At 45.5% G+C, this 23,466-nt stretch overlaps 1 pseudogene; it reads right to left on the bottom strand.

Annotated features, from left to right (window-relative positions):
* Nucleotides 1-14,315: 14,315 nt before the first annotated feature.
* LOC102881976 lies at nucleotides 14,316-15,041 on the bottom strand (annotated as a pseudogene).
* Nucleotides 15,042-23,466: the final 8,425 nt, after the last annotated feature.

The raw sequence follows: 23,466 nt of genomic DNA, 5'->3' as shown, positions 1-23,466 counted from the left end.
GACGGCGGGGGGAGGGGATGGGGAGCAATCCCCATCCTCTGTGAGTCATGGAAGGGGCTGGGAAGATTTTGCACAGACTACAAATGGGAGTGGGAAACTAGCCCATGGAATTTTGACTCAGGCAATAACTGTCTGCAAATGTATCATCCCATTAAAAGATGCATTTTTAAATTCAGCCTTAACCACAATTCAGAGTCCTTGAAGCGAATCGGCCCCAGAGAACCCTGCAGATCAGGCTGCTGCTCAGCATTAACCACCAAATCCACACATTGGACCGGCACCAGTCAATGACGTGATCCAAAAGCAACGGGACTTTTGTTGCCCTCAGCTCCTTCAAAACTGACTCCGTGAGCTCTTTTTCTGCGTTAGATGAAACTCCACAGACCCCAGAATTTTTCCGCTCGCTCTGAGGTAGTAGATCATGCTATGGACAGATGTTTAAATCACAAAGCCCAGTCTCATTTCAGAAATTAGGTGTCTGGACCAAGTGTCCAATACATTAACATTGTCATATTCATTCCAGGCTGTTACCGTTGTTGCACTCACTAGAGCAGAGGCCAAAGGATAATGAGGTTCGTATCAGGCTCTCTTAGGTTCTGGCAGATGGTTAAAGGGACTCTCTTTCCTGGGTCTGTTTTCTTGTTCGAGTGTCACGGAGGCTCCCTGATGCCATCCGTCCCGCTGGCTGCGGCTCCTCCACACAGATTCTCCCCCGATGATCCCCGCATCCCTTCGCCTTCTCAGCCCTCCTGGATGGGATTGCGAGTGTCTCCTGGCCTGCTCTCCGTGGGAGGGCACTTCTTCCCCAAATGAAGCCCCATTTTCTCTTTCTCTGCCAGTCCCACTGCCAAGGCTGCCATGGCTTTCTCAGGAGTTTCCCAAGTGCAGGTCCTTCTTTTGTAGGACTTGATGCCCCACCCCTCCTAGGGCGGGCAGTCCAATCCTAACTTTCCTCGCCAATTTCCCTCTCTGTGGTCTTGATCTTTCTATATCCCTTCATGGATGAGGCCCAGTTTTCAGATATTTCCTTTGAAAATCTGCACGTGGCCTGTGTTACTACACACACGCCTGGAATATACAGTGAGTTCTCACTTAACGAACGTTCAGAAGTTCTGCGACTTTATGCAAAACGACATCTAACGAAACCGGTTTTACCCTAGGCTGACTGATGTAAGTTCCGATGGCATCTCGTCAACATTATAGCGAAAGAAAGTTGAAGGAAACGCCGTTATTCGAGGACCAGTTAGAGCCGTGATAAAGAACAGGGCAGAAGAGGGAAGCCTTCACCTCACGTAGGAATATCCCTGGGAATGGCCAGCAAGGATGTGCTGAAGGAAGGGACAATAGAGTCCTCAGGGCCCAAGGAAGCACCTGTTTTCTCAGGAAAGTGATTTACCCACACACGCGCGAGAGCAGTGGTCTGCCGTCCTCAGGGTGAGGAGGCTGCTGGGGGCGGCTAGAGGAGGCCCTTCCCGGCGGGGCCTCCCCGTCTTCAGGCCCAGAGAAGTCTCAGTGCTCGCAAGCCTTCCCAGTGCCCAGAAGGAAGGTGCGCTGCAGCCCACAAGCAGAACCCCTCCGTGGCACCATAGCTGTGCTCAACGCCCTGGACTCTGAAGGCGGCAGAATCTAGGATAGATTTGGCAGAAACGGAAGGGGCGTCGGTAGCCACTGGGAATGGTGGAAGCCTTCCTGGGGGCAGGCAAGGCCAAGAGGTCCTTTGCCGTCTGCCCCAGGAGATGTGGTCTGGGTTTTTGCTCATTGGGCTTGACATCTTCCCCCGCAGCGTGTGGATGGGTGAGACGCAGAGGACAAGGCCAGGATTGGTGGCTGCCCCATGCGCAGGGTGTTGGGGGCCAGTTCCTGACTGTGGGAATTTGATGTTCCCTGGAGAAGGAAGGGGAACGGGGAACGCCTGGAACTGAGCAAGGAGACAGTCTGTGGCAATGACCTGATGGATGCCAGATTACTAACGGAGCACTGACATGCTGGGGGTGAGGACAGAGAACCATACACAGGCGAATTGTTTCAGCAAATCTAGGACCTCTGAGGCCCATTCGATTTCCTACCTTGATTCCCAAAGTAGGAAAACTTTAAAAAATCAATTCCGCTCTGTTTTCTCTATTTCTCCAGGTTTATTTTCTTCTTGGACTCATTATCTTTACTGAAACTAGGTCTAATTAGCTCTTTTTCTTTTCCTACCAGCCATGTATAGCCCCATTAACTTTCTAACACTGTTAGAGTCTTTCAATTATGTTAGAAATTAAGCTAAATTTGCCATTCTTCAAAATGTTTAAGTTTCCATGCGAGTCCCCTTGACCTGGTTTTCTTTTGTTCTCTTGGGGCACAGAGTCCCTGATAATGACACCTTAGGACTCACCACAGAAGACAGAAGGACACCAGTGTCAAAGGGAAGTGAATTCTTGAAACTGAGGAGGGAGAGAACCTGAGAAGAACCGTTTCTTTCTTTCCTGGTCACAAATTATGTGGCAGAGAAGTTGCCAACACTGGTCTTGTTTGTTTTTTAAATATCGACTTAGGAGAGTCGAGACATGAGGAAGAGGAAATTAAATTCTGATTTAAAGAAATGCATTTGATTTGAATGTTAGATCAGCAGCCACTCGATTAGGGAGTGGTGAGGAATTATATATTTTGACATGGTGGTGAAGTCAAAAGTTGTGCTAAGGAGTCTCAAAACAACACCTCCAACCCCATGCAAGCATTCTTAGGTTTAAATAATAATGATCCCAGATCCAGAGGTAACAGGGCTTCCTGCAACCAAAAGTAAGTTCGGTTTATCACATCAGCCCCCAGGCTGACTTCTCATGAAGTCTCACTTAGGACAGAGGTCTCGGGCCCAATTCTAACCTGCGGGGCCTGACAAGCAAGCACCTGATGGCTGTACTAGATCAACTTAGACCTCTCTGAGTTTATTTAAATGGATGAAGAAAGACACTGTGCCTCTGCCCCCAATTGTTATGTCTATTACTATACTACCATCTAATGGCAAGGTGCATTAAAACACAAAAGTAACCTAGTCCAGGGACCACTGACTACTCTTATTATTATTTTTTTCATGGCAAATAGTTATAATGTATCTGTCTCTCCAAATAAGTCATCAAATGGTCCCCCTAGTTCATAAAAAAAAAAAAAAAAGGCCCCAAATCTAAAATCCCTGGTAGGGAGAAAGTAATGAAGTCCCTAATTGAACTACCTGAGAAAAGATTGTGCAGGTATTACGGAGGACAAAAAGGTTTCTAAACTCCTCCCCAAATGTACAAGTTAAAACTATTATTTAAAATAGATGCTATTTAAAATTTCCTATATATGAGAATTTAGTAACCACAGAAGGATTTGTAATATACAGTATATGTATAATGAATTATCATTCAAAGAAGACGATAAAAAATTAAACCATAACTCTATGCAGAGACTATCTACTGCTCTAAAAATAAAGCCCCACAGCAAAAAATTAAGTTTTATTGCTATATAAGAAAATGATAGCATGTGACCAACCCTTTGCCCTCTGTTCCCACTGGTCAAGATTTTAGATTAAAACTTAGTTGAGGATTTTCCTCCCAGGGCTAAATGTTGGAAGTGGAGATTGTTTTGGGAAATTTACTGAGCAATGAAAACAAAGACCGCCCCTCCCTACTCCCCATGCTCTCTCCTTTCTCCAAACACACAGGACACACATGTCAGGAATTTGTCCACTTCCTGAGCAGTTCCATGAACCAATAACTCAACTCTAATCACATCAGAAGAACCTCAGGGATTCGGGGTTATGCAGCTAGCTGGTCCAAAGTGCACTGAGGCTTACTACAGAACCCTTGGAGAGGGGTCCTCCACGGCGCTGGGAGGCTGGCCTAGATGGATGGCAACCAGATACTCAACTAACTTGGGACGAAATGCCACAGGAACAGCAAGCACGATGAGTAGCTAGAAACGTGGCTTCGAACACCACTTATGCTGCGTAATTTTGAGAAATATCATTAGTAAACTTACAACGACCTAGAAATGCAAATTGCAAGTTGACTTCCCATCAGGGAAGGGGGCAAGGGTCACCATAAAACCAGAGAAGATATCTTCTGGGTTGAGATCCACATCGATGTGCCCCTTCCTGAACAGCGCCCCTCCCCAACTTCTGGAGCAGAGGAGTAGACACGGCCTGCTGCCAATTATAAGCACACCTGGACGCACGAACTGTGCCGAACCACCACATCCCTCCCCTCCTGACTCTTCTTCTCACCCCAACACACAGGTAAGATGAAACCACCAGTCACGTCTTCGAAACCAGCAGTTCTCTGAGCGTTTTCCCCAACGAGTAGCATCAGCATCACCTAGGGCCTTGTTAGAAATGCAAAGTATAGGCCCCACCCCAAATCCTACTGAATCAGCAGCTCTGGGAGGGAGCGGGGTACAGAAATCTGTGTTTTAACACGTTCTGGGTGATTCTGATGCACATGGAAGCTGAGAAGCACCGTTCTAAAAGAAGACACTGCCGACCCACGCAGGGATGAGGGTTGTTGGTTAACAGATGGCGACCGAGTCTAGCTAAAACTCGAAGCTCTGGAATCAAACACTGTTGTCGTCCCGCACCCTCAGCTCCCTCAAGTGTCCAGCAATGTCGTCTCGGTCCAGACAAACGCAGCGGCTTTAGCGGGTCTGTCCAACCCTCCTCCCCATCCCCCATCCCCCGGTCTGCGCGCATTCGCCCTGGGAACTGGAACACAGCTGGTAGCCACAGTAGGGTTAAGTAGAGCGGCCCCCTGAGACGCTGTATCTCCCTATTTTGTTTTTTAATCTTTGGGATCAGCGGTTCACTTCCAGGTCCAACAAGAATGGCTGGCAAGCGGCAGTGGTTGGGTGGGAGAAACACTGGCCTGGAACACTGAGATCTCGTCGGGCTCAGAGGAAGCAGCGTGCGAACAGCTCGGGAACTGAGATAGCGACAGGACCGCCAGCCCAACCGCAGAGAGCACGGGAAGCGATTTATTTTAGGGGGTTTTTCTTTTTCTTTTCTTTTCTTTTTTTTTTCTGATAAATATAAAAGTTACTGAAAAGTCTAAATAGTACTTTAAAACCCATACTCCCACCACCTAAAATTAATAACTGTTAGCATTGTGTCCCATTAAAAGGCAGGTGTTGGAGGCTGTGAAATGATCGCATATGGCAACGAGTGGGGAGAAGGTGGGAGAACAGAGGGCAGCAGTTAGAACAGGGAGAAACGAGCTAATTATTTCTGAAATATTTTTTCTAACAAATAATGCCCTCGTTCTATGAGGTTTTCACGCAGCTACTAATAATCTCTTGCAAATTTGCCCAGCTGGAGCCTGGGGTTGGAACTCACAGATGTTGAAAAGCAGAAAACGAGCTGAAGAGGAAGCCATCTCTTTTCCTTAGGAATAAACACAATATGCTTCTGGACGACCCTCCCCCTGAAGAGAGCAGGAAAGAAATCAGGCTAGCCTAAGAGAAATCAGGCTGTGGGTCATTAAAGTGCAAGGCTTTTCCATCCCTGTTTATGGAATTGGAGTCAAAGGCAGGAAGCCCTAGAAGAGAGAACCAACACCAAGGGCGCTCCCCACCATCCCGGCTGACCTTGGACTACACTTGATGTCACCCGTCAAAGTCGGAAGTGTAAGAACATGTGCCGAAGTACGGTTCATGAGCCACTGCTGCTTGTTCCCAGGGTGGGCAAAGGATGGAGGTGTCAAGGCTGGACGGCTGGTCACCAGGCGGTGCTGAGCTGGCCAGAAAGCAGGCGGGAGGGGCTGCCATCTTCACTCAGATCCAGCCGGTTCTGCAGCCTCCATGGCAGCCCCTAGGGCGACAGTTAGAGACTCCAAAATGAAATCGCCTGTGGCACTGAAGGCCTGCTTTCTGTTCTTCGATGAGCTTGTTCCATCAGTAAAGGGGAAAAAGACATCAAAATACTCAACCTCCCTTTCGAGCCCCACCTGAGAACCTCATCTTTGCTCAGACAAAGCCATTTCCCCTTCAGGCAGGACACAGATGGAGAGGGGCAGGGGAGCTCTTTGGGCTGTACAAGAGGACCGGAGGAGGCCAAACGTAGACGAGACGCCCACTGGGCATCCTTCTGTGGACCTGTTGGTAAACTGAATATGCTCACTGGAGAATTCAACCAACTTGAGCCGGCCGCCTCCGCCTGCCTCCCAGTGCTCCCCCTGCAGGTGCTCAGCTGTGCCCTGCACACGGGCATCAACCGGCGCCCCACCTCAGAGGCACGCTACGTGCCATCGCAGGCACAGGCTTTATGAGGACCAGGTGCACCAGCTCCCCACCCACTGCACGCGCTGGTTGTGCTTCTCAGCGGACCCTTCCGGACCTCTACCGTTGCAGTGGAAGGCGGTTCGCAGCTGCTGGAGCCAACCGTCGAGGAAGCCTGCAGAAGCACTCAGTCCCGTTAAAATCCAACAACAAGAAATGGATTTGTCATCTGGTTTCCTATGGGAAAAAAATAATATTGGGGGTGGGAAAAACAGTGTAGAATGTGCATGTGGGTGTATGTGCCTTGCTTGTATGTCAAATGTTCATTCTCTCACCTAATAAACATTTTGATACCTACTATGTGCAAAACTCTGTGCTAGATCCTGTTAACAGGAGTGAGACACAGTCCCTGACTTCCAGGAGCTCACAATCTACAGGAGAAAGTTGCACATAGAAACCAGAAAATCGTATTACAAGTTTTATAATAAAGGCTCATTCATCTACTCAACAAAGATTTATTGTGCACGATGTGCCAGCCTCAAGTATGAACAAATAATTTTGAGAGCACGAAGTCCAAATATAACTCCCATTCCTCTTTCAAACATGAGAGATGTGATCAAGGGCTCCGATGCACATGCTCCTTAGGGTGAGACCCATCTCTTTCTGTCCACCCCATCATAATCGGTATGGTAAGTACCAATTTCTAAGAATGGGTTCCTGTCCTGTTACCCACTAGGGATTCTCAATCTTTCTGCCATGTATTCATTAATTCTATAAACACTTATTGAGCACCTACAATATGCAGGGGCTACAAAAACAAGAAGCTCTCTGGTTGTTCACAGCTCAGTAGAGGGAAACAAGCCGATAATCTCCATACCTTCTGGCAAGCACTCTTCCGTGAGCGTGGGATCCCCGTGAAAGGTACACAGAGGAGGGGCCTGTAACCCACCGTGAGGCAGGAGGGGAAGGGTCTGGGAAGGCTTTCTGGAGTGAAACCCAAACTGATCGGAAAGGAGGATGCGTGGGACTAAGATCAAATGGTGTGTGTCAGAGGGGACAGCATTTCAGGCAGAGAGGACCGTCTAAGAAAGTCCGAGAAGGGAGATGCAGCACGGGAACGTGGGGGCCCCCAAGGAGTCCAGTCTCCTGAGCTGAGCCCTTCCACACACTTGATCTTGTCAGAGTTGTTTTGGAGTCCAGCAAGCGTCCTTCGGCTAACCAAGTTCTTCGAGGATAGCATAGCAACTAGAGTGCCAATTTCTTAAGTCAGAGTGACTCTGGCTGGCGGGCCAGATATTCATGTGGGTCTTGGAATCCGGACATGTGCAGAGGGAGGCTGAGTGAGCACGAAACTGCAAAATCAATGATCTTGTCATCCACTCATGACATCCACGGTACGTCTCCACGACCGCCCTCTCCTCCCTCTGCAGCTGAGCTGCCAGGACGCCAGGCTCCTCTCTGCTTCCTCAGCCGCCATACCGCACACCGGCTGCTGTCTGGATCCTGCCCTCGCTTCTCCCCTGAAGCCGCCTTCACCTTCACAAACGGCCTCTTTGTTGCGAAATACAGGATCCCTTTTAGACCTTCTCATCTTCGGTGGCTCTGCAGCTTCGGACCCCGAGGCCTGCTCTCCTCCCCCCACGTGCACATTCCTGCCTTCTTGTTTTCCCTCCTGTGTGTCTGGCTGCTACTTCTCAGGCCCCTTTGCATCTTCCTTTTCCTCTGCCAATCCTGCAGCTGATAGTCGAAGGATTCTCAAATCGCTCTCTGTGGCTCAAATCGCCTTTTTTAAAAATTGCAGTAAAATACACAAGACGTAAACGTACCGCACGACCATTTTTTGGTTCTCCTTTGTCGCGACCGTTTTTTAGGGTGCAGTTCCCTGGCAACAACTACGTTCGCATTGTTGTGCCACCACCACCACGGCCCACCTCCACAACTCCTTTTCATCTTGCAAAACTGAAACTCTGCACCCATTAAACAAGAACTCCCCACTCCCCCTCCCCCAGGCCCTGGCAGCCACCCTTCTACTTTCTGTCTCTATGAGTTTGATGACCCTAGTTACCCCTTGTAAGTGGAATCATATAGCACTTGTCCTTTGTTACTGGCTTATTTCACTAAGCATAATGTCTTCCAGTTTTATCCGTGTTGCAGCTCGTATCAGAATTTCCTTCCCTTTTAAGGCTGAGTTATACTCCACGATATGTATATGGCACGTTTTGTTTATCCAGTCATCCATCAACGGACGCTTATGTTGCTTCTACCTCTTGGCTATTGTGAATGCTGCTGGTATGAATATGGGTATGTAAGTAATCTCTTTGAGAATCTGCTTTCCATTATTTGGCACATAAACCCAGAAGTGGGATATCTGAATTGCATGATAGTTCTATTTTAAATTTTTTGAGGAATTGTCATATTGTGTTCCACAGTAGCTGCACCATGTTGCATTCCCACCAACAGTGCAAAAGAGTCCCAGTTTCTCCATATCCTCGCAAACACTTACTATTTTCTATTTTTTTTTAATATTAGCCAACTTAATGGGTATGAGATCCAAATAGATTTTTATCAACTTTGGTCTTGTATAGCCAGCTGCTTACTATCCCAGAGAAACTTGAACTCAACTTGCCCAAAACGAATCTTTTCCCCAAACCTGATCCCCCTCATGTTCCCCATCATTGTTTCTCCAGGTGTTGGAGACCTGGATGGCTGTCTTGTCAGTTCCAACTTGACAATTCTAGCTCCTTCCCATGTTTAAAATCCTTCAGGGGGCTCCCCAATGTCTTCAGGATAAAGTCTAAAGTCCTCAGAGTGACAAATTCTGTAGCCTGGCCCTTTATGATGTGGTCATAAGATCTTCTGGTTCAAGCCTTATCTCTTATCACTTCCTGGCTTTGTATTTCGAGCTCATACTGAATAACTAGCAGTTGCCCAAATGTGTTATAACTACAATTCCTCTCATTAGGAATTCTTGATCTAGTACATCCTCCCCCTCCCTAGCTTCCTCTCTTACTTAACTCTGTTGAAGCGTTACCTTCCCTGGGTTCCTTCCCCCCTCAAACTGGGCTGGACGGTCCTCCCAACGCTCCCAGAGTGCCCTGTGCTCACCGCACTGCCCTTTCCCCTAGACTGTGGGCTCTTTTAGGTTCTAGACTATGGTTTATTTATATTTTGATCACCAGTGTCTAGAACAGAGGTTGGCACATACTAAGTGCCTGTCTGGGAAGTCAGGGAAAGCTTCTTGGAGGAGATGACAACTAACCTGGATCCTAATTAATGGCTAAGAATTGGCCAGGTGAAAACAAGCTAAGGAATATCTCTAGCAGGGGAGGCAAGAAGCACATATGTAAGTGTGTGAGATAGAATGATGCATCAGAGAAGTGCAGGTTATTCAGGGTGGCTGGAACATGTGACACGAGTGACAAGCGACAAGGCCGGGGCACATTTGTCGCAGGAGAGTGTATCAGGCATTTCTGGCCAGGGTACCAAATTATGGAACTAAGACCAGTTAGGGGAGACCTATGAACACCAGCATTCAAAATTAAGGAGCAAATGACTGATAACAGATAAATGTGTTATATTCCCAAAATATATACATTTGAATTAAGTGATGGATGGGCCATTGACCAAGTAGATCCTCATCATGTATTTGTTAACTTGAACTGACCAAAGCATTTAGATAATATAATATTCATAATAATAATGTGTGTAATATACACTAAAATATAACAACAATAAAGCTATGAAATGAAATCAGGACATTTCAGGATATTGGTCAGAGGTTGAGAAAGATATGATCAGGTCAGGAGAGACTGAGGTTCCCGAAATTGGGGACCAATCATTCTTTCTACTCTCTGAAGAGCTGAGGAGCAGAAGCAGGAAGAGTGGGGACGGAAGAGAAGAGGTTAGAAGCCATCATATGATGAGTGCTTGGCAGAGTGCTAACGAGGATGGGGGCTGCTGTGATCCGTCCCACGGAGTAAAACCCTCACGGTGTTGTCGGTGACCCAAAGTCCGAACGATGGGAGACGGAGTCCTGGATGCACTGTCACATACGGCCACAGACCTTTACATCGGTTTACAGAAATCAGCGCCCGCCATTGAGTGAGATGGTTCTGGATTCTGACTTGTGTTCCTCCTGGCAATGTGTCCCTTAAATTGACCTTCGACTTACTGTGTCCCTCACTGGGTCTTTGTTCCTTATACTTTTCATCCACGCCCTTCCTCACTCAGCTACTCAGCCCCCATCTTCCTCTTTCCTTACCCAGAGGGTTATATTTATTTTGCAAACCAGTGCTTTCACGGACATCATCCCAGGGCACGTTGAACCTGTTCCCACTGGCCTTTCAGAACCAGTCTCATTCTAACCACACTTTCCCAGATACAAACCCACCTTCTAACTCTGGGGGAGACATTCCCTGGGCTTTTCCCATCTCCCCGACATAACTGAGAAGGGCTCGCTTAGATGACCTTGGTCTTTGCTGCCCAGGCTGGAGCAACAGGAAGGGAGAAGAAACGTCCCGCTGGGCCCTATCAGCTTTGCCTGAGTGCTCTGTGAAAGGCAGGGAGCCGTGACAACAGAAGCCTGTGCACAACCACCGCAGCTGAAAATAAAGAGGCCCTAGCCACAGGATGGCTGAGTAAATTCAGGCCTTGGCCCCACATGAAATGTTCCCTGGTTTAGTCACACCCTCCACTGAGGCAGCTCAGAGAGGCTGGAGAAAGAGCTCTTTTCTGGGAATTTGGAATGTGGGGAAAACTCTCAAAGGGAGTCAAAATCGCAGGCTGCAGGAAACAAAGTTCGGGTCACAGAAAAGGTGACCAGCTAAGTTTTCACATGCTGCCACCTCCCGGGGGACTTAAGAACTGCAGGACTGCTAGTCATGGAAGAGAAAAGCTTATTCGTTCTCCAAGTATTTATTGCGCACCTAGATGTGGGAGGCGCAAGACAACGTCCGGACCCTGATGAGGTCACAGTTTAGGATGGAAGGCCACAGTAACAGGTGACGTGTTGTAAATGCAACAGAGAGAAGTCTGCAGGCCAGAATCCTGGGAGTACCCTCCACCTCCACTCCATTATCAAGTTCTCTCAGTTTCAAGTCGGAAATACTCCTTAGATCCGCCCGCTTCTCTCCATTTCCACTTCCTTCTTCTCTTCTGGTCCAAACCGCCCTTTCACCTAGCCTCCTCCTAAATACTTTCTTTCCCTCGATGCCTTTCCCTCGATCCATAGCTCCCTCGATCCATAGCTCCCTCGATCCATAGCAGCCAGCTTCAAATCGCTTAGGATTTTATGATTGCTTTTAGGATTAACACCAGGCTCCCTACCACCTTACCTCGTTCTGTCGCTGGCACACGGGTCTTCTTTTATTTTTATTATTATTATTATTTATTTTTTTTTAGGCGAAGCAACCCTTGGTTGACCTCACAGATTGCAAGGACCTTGTCAGCTTACAATCTCTTATTTTTTATATTTTTACGCCTACAGCACCCGGTCTTCCTAAGTGGTCTCCCATCCAAGTACTAACCAAGTAGACCCTGCTTAGCTTCCGAGATCAGACGGGATCGGGCTTGTTCAGGGTGGCGTGCACACAGCTCTTCTTTCCCTTCTCCAAACAAGACGAGCTCTTTCTTGCTTTCGGGACCTTACTTCTCTGCCCTTTCTGTTAAGCACAGTCTTCCTGATCAACCCCCTCTATCTATTTAACTCCATTCCCCCTTCAGAGGGCAGCTCGAATGTCACTTCTTCAGGGAAACCTTCCCTGACCTGCAGGTCGCGGGTCCTGCTATCTACGCTAACATTCCTCAGGCTTTTCTCTCATGGCAACATCAGTTTAATTACATACGTGCGCATCAGATGACTCAGTCTCCATCCCCCCACCAAGACTATAAACTCAACATTGCATCACCAATGCCTAGCATGGTACCTGGCATGCAGCGAAGGCTAAATAAATATTGGTGGAATGAACTGGGTGGGCCTATGGACCTCTTAAGTGGAATAAAGGAACAATTTGGTTGGCTCAGGGAGTGCAGAGGTATATTCCCCACTGCAGGAGTAGAACAAGGCCAGGGGTTTCCTGTCACTTGGTGGGATGCTTTAAGCACAGTGGCATCTCCATCTCCATGGCATTGTTCCATCCTGGCCGGAGGGTCCTCAGAGTGGGTCACTGGTGGGGGAAGGGGAGGGTAATGGTCCAGGGGGGTTGAATGGAACAGATAACAGGGAAAAGTAGCGAAGAGACCATTAAAGTTAGGACCCTGAACTGATACCTCTAAAATCTTGAAGTCCCCCACATACTTTCTCCAAGTTTCAGAGTAAATGATGCTGTGTATACACTGGAGGTGAGTCATAGTCACCCACTTGAGTGTCATATCCTGGGGCTCTGGCTGGTTGGATTTACTCATTCCATAAAACCTTCTTTGAGTTCCTGTCCTCCAGGAGGTTATACCTACCTTTGGCCCCCAGAGGGCACCCTGGAGGCATGTCTGGGCAGCAGGCCACATTCCCAAGGAGTGAATTTTGTAGGCAGGAGAGAGAGTTGTCAAGGGCAACGTCTGAGTTTCTGGTTTTAATAAATGGAGGGTTGTGGGAAATGTTGGGAGACACCAGGGCAGGCTCCGCTACAGAGTGTGCATTCCTCTGGGGCAAAGACAAGACTGCCCTCTATTAAGTCCCTCTCCAGGACCGTGTCATCTGCATATTATCACGTAATAAATGGGGCTGGGTGTCCACCATGTTTTGTGTTATTTATCAATCAGTTGTCTTGGATGACATATGGTTTTCCTCCATGATTGGCCTGTATATCTGGTCTGAGTCAGAGTGAGAAGATGGTGTGAGGAGGTTTTTTAGCTGTGGGAGGAAGGTGGGGGCGGGGAGGGGACAGGTGAGTTGAGATCCCGGGAGGAGAGCGGCGGTGTGGCCCTTGTGTTTGAAACAAGTTTTACCTTGGCCAGTCCTGGTTCATCCTCTTGGTCTCAGCTGAGCTGACTTATGTACAAGTTCTGGATCTTAACTCTAAAATATTCAACTGCCATTTGCCATTTGGAGGAAATAATTTTCTTCACTCTAACTCAGTCTTTTGTGAGAAAGAAATGATGTGCCTATAAGTTTTCAGTGATTCAGCTACCCTGGGTAGGTCATGACTGGAAGCACCTGTCTATGAAAAGTAACCAGTATGACCACTTGGGCTACCTGTTATTTTTCTGATGAATTTCCTGAGCCTTGACTGGATCGTACGAGCAGAAACCCAGTGTCTTCCTCTTTGGGCCATCGCCCTTCGGATTTCCCAGCCCCTGGCCCAGCTATTCCACTCCCGGCTCCCATCTTCTCAACACTCTGTTCCCTTCAGAGCAGCAAGAGGAAGCCGATAAAGTGATGCCCTTGCTTAAAACCTCAGGGCTTAGAACAAAGAGAAAACTCCCAACCATGCCTTAGAGGCTTGTGCGAGGCGGCCTCGGACCATCTTGCAACCTGTGCCATCCTCCCTCTGTGTTCTACCACCTGGGCTTCTTTCATCTCCTTAACCACACTAAATCTTCACTGCCTCGGGGCCTTTGCAACTGCTGTTCCCTCAGCCCTGCCTTCTCCTCCCATTCTGTGCTTCATCATTTAGATCTCAGCCTTCAGAGGGGCTCTTACTGATTACTCCATCCCAAATTTCTCCGCCTCTACTTCCCCAGCCCCGACTCTGTCCCCTTTGTTATCTCGAGCACCCAGCCCAGCACAAAGGACATAAAAGCACTGATTGAATTTTCTAGTTTTCTCTCTGCCCTCTTGCAAGCAGGCCAACCGGCCGGACTCCTTCACGTCGATGGCTTCCCCTCTGGGCGTTCTTCCCCCGCTTAGTGTTCTTTCCTGCCAGTGACCTCGGTTGGAACCACCCCAATTCATCAGAAGATTGAGAATAAAATGGGGTTGCAGTCGGGGTCTCCATCCCTTTCCTCGTTGACAGTTCATGCCCCTACCTCGTGACGGCTGCAGAGGCAGTTCCTCAGACACAGGGCTGTTCCTCCTAATTCATGCAGAGTTCCTCATTCTTTGTTTTGTTTTGTTTTGTTTCGTATGTCTGATCTTATTTATTTGTTACTCTTACAAAATCTCGTTTTCAATTGGACTCGGTCTTCGAGGTAGAAGCTCTCAGAGAGAAAAGTCTATGTCTCTTGGAAATCTGTTCCTGGTGGTTTTCTTTGGCCTCCATCATTTTCTTGGACAAAAGCTCAGCACTTTCTGCAGCCTCTTCCTTATTTTTCTTAGTACGCTGTTTATTCAGAGCAATACGTTTGTTTTGCAGGACACGTGGAGTAACGAGACGCCAAAGCTTGGGTGCTTTGGTCCTGGGTTTCTTCCCTTTGTTTAGGGGCTTTCTCCCAGCACATTGGCGGACATCGACCTCTTTAGAGAGACTGAAAAGTTTGCAGATTCTTCTGGCTCTTTTGGGCTCCAGGTGACGAGACACAGTGAGGCCAGGAATATCTTTCTCTCTTTTTTTTAACAATGACCCACTTGAGAACACTCAGCTCGACATCCATGATGCAACCCCCAACAGATGTGTGCTTTCTTCTCCAGTCCCCCTCGGTCTGTAACGGGAATGCCCCTTACTCAGCAGCAGGTGGACACGGCCGTGGGTCAAGACACTCTGCTGTATGGGAAAATCTAGTTTGCCGTTCCCACCATAAACCTTCCATTCTTCACCCAGAGCATCTGCTGCAGCTTTTGTGGCCATACGCTTCTCATAAAAGGTACAAAGTTTGCGTTCATTGCCCACTTCGATGAGCTTCTGGCAGCCAGAGGCTGGGAAAAAGATGTTCGGCCTCATCCTGAAGCAGCCGACCGCCTCCGAGGCACCACGAGAAAGAACCGTCATTATTCTAAAGTGATTTCTTTCTCTCTTCAAATTTTAGTCATTGCTCTTTACCTGAAGTCACATGAAAGAACTTTGTTTTCGTGTAAGGTGATTTTGCAAGAAACTAAATGAGATGGGCGAACATGTGACAGGGTCATCTGAACAGGAGACGGTGATGGTGACTTTGACGGTCTCTTACCAACTTTCTCAAAAACATTGTCAAGGGAATATCAAACTCCAGCTTCTTCTCTTGATAAAAGAATCTATAATAAGCTTTATTCATGTCAATAGTTCCAAAGACCTGCAAATTTCTGTCTGCATTTGTACCAATGAAGTTTGTTTTATTCTAACTCTCAGTTTACAATTATTAAGCTCCTTACATTTCCTCCATAGACTTTAAGACAAAAATCTTTAAAATTTTTTAAGAGCAAGAGTCCAGGATGACCAGCAGATTTCCAGCTTGGGTGGCTTGAGGGATGGTGAACACAGATGTAAAGCAGTCACCTAACCAGTCATCTTCCTGTTGCTGGACTACCAGGGCCCAGTGATGCTGAGCACAGAGCCCGAGCCATTCATTTGCATTCGCCATGTGTGTAAGCCCAGCTGGTACCGGAAGTCTGACCTGAGCACCATTAGTCAGCTGCCTCTGCTTCATTATGAAAGACCAAGCCTATAATATAAACATTGCTTTAATTTGTAGACAGGACTTTGTGGCTTCCTGCCTCACATTAACTGCCCTGTGAAGTAACTGGAGAAGGAACTTACGCATGGGTTTCCCTAAAGAGAAGTCAATGTGGAAAACAGTACGGAGGTTCCTCAAAACATTAACAATAGAGATACCAAATGACCCGCAATCCTTCTTCTGGGTCTCTACCCCAACATTTTGAAAACATTTATCCATAAAGATAGATGTACCCCATGTTCACTGCAGCATTTATTCATGGTGGCCAAGACATAGAAACAACTGAAATGCCCTTCAACAGATGATTGGGTAAAGGAGATGTGGTACATATATACAATGGGATACTACTCAGCCATAAGAAAAGATGAAATACTGCCATTTGGGACAACATGGATAGATCTTGAGAAGATCATGCTATGTGAAATAAGTCAGATGGAAAAAGTCAAGAACCATATGATTTCACCCATATGTGGAACATAAAACTGAAAGCAACAAATGAACAAACAATACAAACAAATAAAAACTCAAGGACATGGACAACAGTTTAGTGGTCACCAGAGGGAAGGGGGGATGGGGAGGTAAGTAAGGGTAAAGGGGGTCAAATATGTGGTGACAGAAGGAGATTGGATTTTGGCTGGTGAACACACAATACGATATACAGAAGATGCATTATAGAATTGTACACTTTTAACCTATTTAATTTTATTAACCAATATCTCCCCAATAAATTTAATAAAATTAAAAAGACAGAGAGAGAGAAGTTTAGATTTGTCTAAGGTTACAAAGGGATCATCACTGCCATCACCTACCATGGCAATAAATAGTTATGCAGAGCAAAGTGCCAGACACTAAACTAATCTCATGTGCTCCTGAGGTACTACTTTATATCTCTGCCTTCTTGAGATCTTTTCCTTTGAGTGGTGAAGCAGACGCTTTGCTAACCAGCCTGGTCAACCTTCGAATCAATGGTCACAGTAGTCAGAGCACATTTACCACGAACCCTAAGCTGTCCGGAGTCCCCTCCCAGGCTGGGACTGGACAGAGAAATGGGGTGGGCTGCAGGATGTGGTGCCCGGGGACAGGACCCAAGAAGAGAGTCTGAAGCATCTTTCATCCATCAGAGGGACCACGCCAATGGGTGAAAATTTGGTCTGAAGCAAAGGGACCATAAGCAGAATTAACAAGGGGGAGTAAGTCAATTTAAAAGGATAGAAGGGAAGCATCTTGGATTCCCTGACGATCCGGAAAAGAGAAGCAGCACCTAACTGTGAGTGTGGAGAGAGCTGTTAAAGCAACTCGCTTGGACACAAAAGGCTTATACAGCAACAGCCCTGCATTTGATGGAACGGAAGTGGTAGGGAGTGGCAATAATGGGGCTTGGGATTTAAAGGCATGCACTATAGGAAGGTAAAATATTTGTATTCATTTATTTAATAAGATTTTATTAAGTACCTCCATGCACATGAAACAATAGGTAGCAATACAAAATTGCCACTTGAATGGACTAAACAGATTATAGGTTGGTGCAGTGGAGGTGGCTTGTAACACATATATAACTTCTAATGAAGTGTTATGCCTAATTAGAAGAATGACATGTATGTAATTTCTTTTTGAATAATACTGCTAAAGATGACAATTTAGAGTTAAGTATATATACTCTTCAGAGTTTTATCCCATGGTGTTGAAGTGGATAATTTTTGTGGCCATCAACAGAACCTACCATGAGTTTCAATAAGTAAATCAAGTCAGGAGGCTCACCTTCGTGATGAACATTTTGAAAATGATAAATGAAATAAATACATTTGAGCTCAAAAAGTCTTCACACATCTTTTTCTTTTGCAGCTACTTGTACTGTTCTCTGGAAGATAGATAGCTTTCTTAAACTCTTGAAAATTGACCTGAATTAGTGGGCAAAAGTGAAGAAAAGAACTTGTTCTGCATGGCCAAGCAGAGCTTGTATATAGACTTATCACTCTGAATGGAAATAAATTATTCTCTGGGGCTTTTAAATAAATGTGGAACATGGGTAATATTCTTTGCTACTGCACAGCATACTGACTTATCTTTACGTTCACATATATGACGAATAGCATTGGAGAAAGGTGCAGACCACTGCAAAAAAACTGTCAATCAAGAGCTAGTTAGATGATAGATGATGGATAGATAGAAAAATAGATAGATGGATGGATAGATAGATAGCTTTCATAAAACAGCAATCACAGCACCCTGCATGAGTACAGCAAAATGCATCTGAATCCCTAAGAAATTTTGGGGTGACAGTGTTGTTCACTCTCTAAATACATTAGTGTTTCAGATAAAACTATGGTTCCCTTTTTGCTAATATGTTTATAATTTCTTTGTCTGAACGGAAAAGAGGAAGTACTACAATATAATTACATTTCCTTAAATCATGACATGGCAAAATGTATGAAGTCTGGCAGGAAAAGCAAACAATTACGAAGTCTTCGTGAAACTTCTCGAAGAAAGAATTCTGGAAGAAAGACTAAGGCTGTTCAAAACTGGGCTTTTCAATGCAGTTTGGCTGATTTGTGAAATATATAATCTGATACACTAACAGGGATTGGCTCGAAGTGAAATCGTTTATTGCATTAGGACAACCTACCAAAACATCTAACCATGGCTTTGAAAGCTGACACAGTTGCTATAGAGCTAATGAATCAAAAACACTGGAGTATTTTTACTGCCTGGGAACATAGTCTACTTCTGCTGCCTGTCTTCAGACTGTCCTGGAGAGGGAGAACTAAGAACATCTAGACTTTACCTTCCTGTGCTATTGGCACAGAAATGTGGCACATTGTAGGCAGAAAGGACAACTTCAGTAATCTTAAGTTCTAAAAAAGTCCTTTTTTAGGCTTCTCTGCAGGAACCAGACATTCATTTTCAGCATTTAAATGCTTCTTTCTGGAGAGACTATACCCGATGAGGCAACGGCCGGAAAGATTGATGGTAACTTACAAGGCGTTTCAATCTTTCTACCCCGTGAGTCATACTCGATTTTCTAAATCAATAACAAATACACTTCGTACCTCAGAGGATTTCACCGTCCCTATGTGTTACTATGGCTGCATAATAAGTTGCCCTAAAGTGTGGTGGCTTGAAGCACAATAATCATGCATCACATCATGCGTTATCTATCGCTCTCTCCATAGCCAAAAATTCAAACCAGGCACCAAATGGACAGCTGGTTTCTGAGCCCTAATGTCCAAGGCATCAACAGGAAGACTCGAAAGCTGGGGCTGGAGTCATTTGAAGGACCACCCACTGCGATAGCAGTTGATGCCTGCTCATGGCTCGGGGCTAGCGGGGGCTGTCAGCGAGAATGTCCTCACTAGACCTCACTATGTGCCAGGGGTTTCCTCACAATGTGGTGGCTGAGTTCTGAGGCCGAGTATCCCGAGACTGGGAGAAAGAGATGAAGGCTGTGTCCTTTTTATGACCTAGCCTCCAAAGTCACATATTTTGTGACTCCACTGTGGGGGCGGTCACCAGTCTGCCCAGAGTCAAACGGAGGGACCACAGATCTCACCTCTCAGTGGGAGAAGTGTCAATCTCATTGTAAGAAAAGCCAAAGGATGGGATTAACATTAGGTGCGGCCGTCTTGGGAAAATACGATCTGCCACAGTATGCTTCTAGAAAGGTCTAAGAGATTCATCCTGTGATTTAAGTTTTAATATATTTTATTATAAACATAATAATCTGCTCATGTGGAAAATGTAGAAAAATATAAAACTAGTCCAAATGAACCATAGTTAAAGAGGATTAAAGTTTTCATATAGTCGCATATACTATCTTCCCCTGTGCTTTTTTCCATTGCCTTTTCTCCCCAATTGTTAAGGGAAATTTTGAAAAAGAAGATCAAAGAACACCCAATTACTCTCCATGTAGACTTGGTAAATATTAACATTTCTCAATATTTTTTTTTCTTACTGAACCAATAGAAAGCTGTTCATATATCATGATACTCCTCTAAATATTGGTATTGTAAGATACATTCTCTAAGAATAAAGACATTATCCTAAATAATCACAATACCATTATCGTCTAAGAAAAATAAATTTCATAATATTATCTAATACTCATTCTATATTAAAATGTCTCCGATTGTTTCGTAACCATCTTTTATAGCTTTTTCTTCTTTTTTTCTTAAATCAGGATCCAATCTAGGTTAACATATGGCACCTGAGGGATTCTAAATAGTTTCCTGGCTCCCGTGCCTCAGTATCCAAGTCTGTCAAACACAGGCTTAGCGACGAGAGCCCTGTCTACCCACGGAGCTGTTGTGAGCATCACGTTCATTCATCTCAGCTGATCCTTAGTGGACATCTACTGGGTGCTGGACACTGCTCCAGAAGACACAGTAGTGTACTCATGGAGCTTACATTCTAGATATATAATGGAAAGTTAATAGTGCTATCTAAGTAAATACAGAGAACCATCATTCCGGTTAAAGGACTCAAGCAAATCTTGGAAAAAAAAAAACTCTTTTATACAAAATAAAATGAATTTGGATTAAAACTAAATTATTTCTGTTCTGTATAGGTGTTTGGCAAACTTAAGGAAGAGATGAGCAGTATAATTTTGGAGTTTAGAGTATATCAAAACACTGTATAAAGAGGATCTTCTGCTTCTAATTAAATAAAATTATGTGTGTGCATCTTGTCGCATGATATACACACACCTTGGAGATATTGAAGGTTTGGTTCTAGACCCACCACAAGGAAGTGAGTCATAATCTTTTTGCTGGTGGAGGGTCTTGCTTTCAATGTGTAAAAATGCAACGTGTGTGAAGTACGACAAAACAAGGTATGCCTGCATTTGCTCATTTTGACTTCCTTGGTTATTATTTTTCTAAATACCCAATAAGCAGGAAATCCATGTTAGAATATAGAGGTGGAGAGACTGACAGAGGTTAGACATGGAGGGCGCCTTAGATTCCACATTTTTACAGAGGATCTCATCAGTGATCATTTCAGAGGCATTTTCATGAAACTTAAGGCTCTAAAACACACATGGTTTCCATATGTAGAAGCCCGATTTTGAAATTCTGCACATTAGATCAGACGATTGGAACCTCACGTTATCTTGATCTGTAGCCCTCATCCTGACTTTCCTGACGTCCTGTGAGAGCTGAAGTAGTAAGGTAACAGGTGTGTAAGGGTGATTGCCAGTCTGGAGATCAATCTCATGCCAGGGAAGGGTAGCGCATCTTTTCCAGGGATATGGGCTGAGCTTAGATCATTTTGGAGCCTTTCCCCCGGAACAGCTGACAGGCTGTTCTGAGGCCGAGTATCCCGTTCCTGTCCTTGGCAACATGGTTGAGGGGTGTGCGCCAATATCTGGGGATTTTACTCTCCCAGTTGAGCAGTTCTTAGTGCTGCTGGCTCTCAGGGAAATTCAGGACAAGTGCCTTCTGTCACTTTAGGGTTAGCCTGATTGGCAAGGGAGGCTGGCCAGCTGAGGACAAAATGAAGTCATTTGTTCATTCATGTGCTTGTGTCCCGGTATTCAGGAACAGTTGTTCTAAAATTGGCAAAATGGAGGTCTTCAGAGTTTGGGATAATACTGAATGGCTATCCTCTTGTGACTACTGAGGGTCTTGGCTGAGACCCGTGTGCTACACTTACCCTGAGTTTTAGGTTTGTTTTTATCACTGAGGACATGCTGAAGGTTTTCTTAAAATTAACGATCAGCATCTAGGTCGAAATTTATAATTTTTATGACCTTCTACACCTCATCTATGAATAAAACACTAGCTAGCAATGTCACATTCACCCATCTGAAAATACTGGAGTCTGCCAATGTACTCTTATGCCTCTCTCCAAAGGAGGCCTGAGGTTTGAGCACATGATCAGGAAACATTTAGTGCAGTAGAGCAGACCCAGTATTGAACCAAGATTCTGGGAGACTGATAAAACCTGGCTATTGGGAACACTTGGAAATGGTGGCGGGGACATCCCCTTTTAAAGTATGGCCCATGCATGGTCAAATCCTTTTCCTAGGTTTTCTTCAGCATCGCTGAGAAAGGTAATCATTCCCCAAAAGAAGTTATTGAATACTGTGGGAGGAACAAGGTGAATTAGACACAGAGAATAAAAGAAACGTAACATCATTTATTTGATCATTCATTCAACAAATATTCATTGAGTATCTAGTATACACCAGAGACACAAACAGTGAACCAAACTTTAGAGAAAGCTTGTCATTTTTAGAACCCCTTCGTCTGACTAAAAAAGGCAAAAATGACTTGAAACATACAGGAAGACACAAAAGAAGATTTTTTAAAAATCATTTGTGCAAAATACAGAGGACATGAAAGAAAATTTGTGTAATTTTACCTGTGGTCTTAGTTCTCACGGAGCTTCCGGTCCAGGACTGGAAGTAGTACTTGAGAAGCTAAAAAGTAGACAAATAAGGATGTCAGCCAGTGCTATGAAGAAAAAGCAGGGTAAAAGGACAAAGAGTGAGGTTGGGAAGAGTGCCTTTTAGGTGGGGTGGCCAGGGAAAGCCTCTCTGATGAAGCCTATGGACCTCATTCTATCCCTTCCTACTCCCAAAGGGCTGGCTCGATTTTGCAAGCACCTAGCTTACCAGGTCCCAAAAGTCCCCACATGAAGGATTCTCCACATAGAAGTTACTTTTGTTGATAGCTTGGATTCCTGTAGTCAAGGACCAGTGCTTCTCTGTGGTTGACCTGAGGCGTGACTCTCAGTTCTTGTTTCTGGTCTAGGAGGCTGTAACAGTTACCAGGGCTGCTGTAACAAATTACCACAAACCGAGCGGCTTAAAACACCAGAATCATATTCTCTCACTGTTTCGGAGGCTAGAAGTCTGAGCAAAGTGTTAGCAGGACCATGCTGCTTCCAAAGCCTCTAACAGAAGATCTTTCCTTGTCTCTTACAGCTTCTGGTGTCCCCTGGCTTACGGAAGCATAACTCCAATTGTTGTAGCCGCCAGCCCCCAAAAGACACACGGACCACCAGAAATCAGTGAGTTATAGGAAACCTACTCTTTATTCAGGCAGCTGGGTCTGCCAGGGGTATGCAGACCCCAAGTTAAGCAGCCCCCAAATGTAGAGGTACAGGGTGTTTAAGCCCTAAATCCCATTCTTCATTCTGTCTTAAACACAAAGGTCTATTCTTCTCTTATTCACTACCTGTCAACCCACAGGTCGGTTGTGCAAGCGGGGGTACAGAAGCAGAAAGCTTATTGTTAGAATGTTATGTTCCCATGGGTGATAGCCTATGTTCCCATGGGCGATAGCCAAGCAGTAATTTTCCAGCCAGCACACAATCCCTGCCTCTGTCTTCACGTGGCATCTTCCCTCTATGTCTCTATCTCTGTGTCTCTTCTTAGAAAGACTTCAGTCATACTGGATCAAGCCTCCCCTCCTACCTCCTACTCTAGTATGAAAATTTAATTACATCCCCATGACCCTGTTTCCAAATAAGATCACATTCTGAGGCACTGGGCTTGTGGCTTCAACCTATCTTTTAGGGAAGACACAATTCAACCCATAACAGAGACCGAGAGTCCAGTCGATTGTTTTCAAAAGAAGTGATTGGGCCGGGGTGACTGATATCATGACCGAATGAGCACATACACTGATGATGTCTTAGCGTCTCCATATGAAACCAACTGTATAACAATACTTTGCATGAAAAGCACAATATTCATGCAACATGAATTGCATGTAT

This window comes from Pteropus alecto, unplaced genomic scaffold (assembly GCF_000325575.1).
Source record: "Pteropus alecto unplaced genomic scaffold, ASM32557v1 scaffold115, whole genome shotgun sequence".
Classification (NCBI taxonomy): domain Eukaryota; kingdom Metazoa; phylum Chordata; class Mammalia; order Chiroptera; family Pteropodidae; genus Pteropus; species Pteropus alecto.
The sequence above is the reverse complement of the archived record's forward strand: the minus strand, read 5'-3'. Positions and strand labels throughout refer to the sequence as shown.